The sequence below is a fragment of the Pteropus alecto genome, unplaced genomic scaffold (assembly GCF_000325575.1).
Source record: "Pteropus alecto unplaced genomic scaffold, ASM32557v1 scaffold79, whole genome shotgun sequence".
NCBI classification, from domain to species: domain Eukaryota; kingdom Metazoa; phylum Chordata; class Mammalia; order Chiroptera; family Pteropodidae; genus Pteropus; species Pteropus alecto.
In genome coordinates this window covers 5,977,545-5,979,893 of record NW_006494612.1, presented here as the reverse complement: position 1 = coordinate 5,979,893, position 2,349 = coordinate 5,977,545, and the positions used below count along the sequence as shown (strand labels likewise).

At 36.7% G+C, this 2,349-nt stretch overlaps 1 non-coding gene across 1 annotated transcript; it reads left to right on the top strand.

Moving 5' to 3' along the window:
• Positions 1-1,178: 1,178 nt before the first annotated feature.
• On the top strand, positions 1,179-1,281 carry LOC112474411. The gene has a single exon (XR_003044354.1). It is a non-coding gene; the product is annotated as a U6 spliceosomal RNA (small nuclear RNA).
• Positions 1,282-2,349: the final 1,068 nt, after the last annotated feature.

Here is a 2,349-nt window from a genome sequence, read left to right as displayed (position 1 = left end):
AGTACGTGGGCTTAGTGCTCATAAGAGCTGGTTTAAATGTCGAAAAAGGCTTGGAAAATTTCAGGTTCTAGTGGGTTCTGAGCACTTCACTTCTTCCCAACATATTCAAAAGGCAAAGTCTTGCTCTGTTTCTCCTGCCCCTCCAAATAGGAAAGTTCTGTCTGCATTCTGTGGTGCAATTGCACTGCAGAGAAACAATTTGTAAATTCCATACAATGAATCTATAGCTATAATGGTAACTGGAAGAGAATAGCAGCAATTGTGGGTAGAAAATAATTGCTGTCTTCCGTTTCTGGTAACATTGCAGACTCAATACTCTGGACAACCTTCCCCCCCACAAAACAACTACACATGCTAGATGAAATTATTTAAATGTTTTAATTTATCTAAATTTAAATGTGTATCAAAATGTTAAATTGGAAGTTTTGAGTGAGATGCCAAGATATGACAAATATTAGACACGAAACAAGTTATGACATAGACCAAGATGAAGATCTTCTATACAGGTGGCCAGGAATACAAACCATACTAAATTCACAAAACAGTCCAGTGACTTTCTGCCTGGAACCCCACTCAAGTGGGCTTGTGGAAAGTTTGCCTTGGGGAGAGCTGCTGCTACACTGTGAGAAACGATGGTATCTTCTCAAGAGTCTAGTATGAGGAGCTTTCAGGAAACCTCTCAGAGAGCTCACTATGCATACCCTGAAATCGTGAGACACAAGAGACAAGTGACTCAGGGCTGAGGAAGCTAACGGCAGAGGCTCTGGTTTTTGACCTGAGACAACAGGGAACAAAAAGGAGATAAGCTTGCATTGTGATGAACCTGCATTATAAAATTTATATAGAAATACTAAGCACCCAGAATAGCCAAAAACTTTTGGGAAAAAAAGACAAAGTTGCGAGTTTGTACTGTCTGATTTCAAGAATTACTATAAAGCTCTAGCAATTAAGACAGTGTACATTGTCTACAAGGATGTAGTCAAGATGTCAGCCAGGCTGTGGTCTCATTCAAGGCTAAACTGGCAGAATTCAGTTTTTTGCAGTTGTAGGATTAAGTACTTCGATATTTTCCTGGCCGTTGGCCAGAGACTACCCTGAGCTCCTAAATGCCACCCACAGTTTCTTACCATGTGAGGTTCGCCAACAGGACCACTTGCTTCCTCAAAACCAGAAAGTATTTGCTTTGGCAGCACATATACTAAAATTGGAATCATACAGAGGAGATTAGCATGGCCCCTGCGCAAGGATGACATGCAAATTCATGAAGCATTCCATATTTTTCAACATTGTATTGGAAGTCTTAGCCACAGCTGTAAGAAAAGAAAGAGAAATAAAAGGCATCTGAATTGAAAAGGAAGTAAAACTCTTGTTATTTGCCAATGACATGATACTATATATAGAGAACCCTAAAGATTCCATACACACACACAAAAAAACCTGTTAGAACTGATCAACGAATTCAGTAAAGTTGCAGATTACAAAATAAATATTCAGAAGTCAGTGGCATTTTTATTTACCAATGATGAACTTTCAGGAAGAGAAATTAGGAAAACAATCCTATTAACAATTATGTCGAAAACTATAAAATACCTGGGAATCAAATTAATGAAGAAGGTAGAAGACCTGTTTTCAGAAAATTATGTCATTGAAAAAAGAAATTGAAGAAGATACAAATAAATAGAAGCATATACCCTGTTCATGGGTAGGAAGAATAAACATTGTTAAAATGGCCATACTACTCAAAGAAATCTATGGATTCAATGCAATCCCTATCAAAATACCAATGGTATTTTACAGAGAGCTCGAACAAATAATCCTAAAATTTATATGGAGCCATTAAAAAAAAACAAAACACACAAATAGCAATGGCAATCTTGAGAAAAAAGAACAAAGTTGGAGGTATCACACTTCCTGATATCAAACGATTCTACAAGGCTGCAGGAATCAAAACAGCATGGTATTGGCATAAAAACAGATACATTGATCAATGGAACAGAAAGAGAGTCCAGAAATAAATCCATGCCTATACACTCACTTAATATATGACAAAGGAGATAAGAATATACAATGGGGTAAAGACAGTCTCTTCAATAAATGGTGTTGGGAAAATTGGACAGATACATGCAAAAAAAGAAGCTGGGCCACCTCTTTACACCATATGTAAGAATAGACTCAAAATGGATTAAAGACTTAAATTGTGAGACCTGAAACCATAGAACTTCTAGAAGAAAACATAGGCGGTAAACTCTCTGATATTACTAACAATAATTTCTTTTTGGATATATCTCCCCAGGCAAGGGAACAAAAGAAAAAATAAACAAATGGGACTATATCAAACTAAAAAGTTTT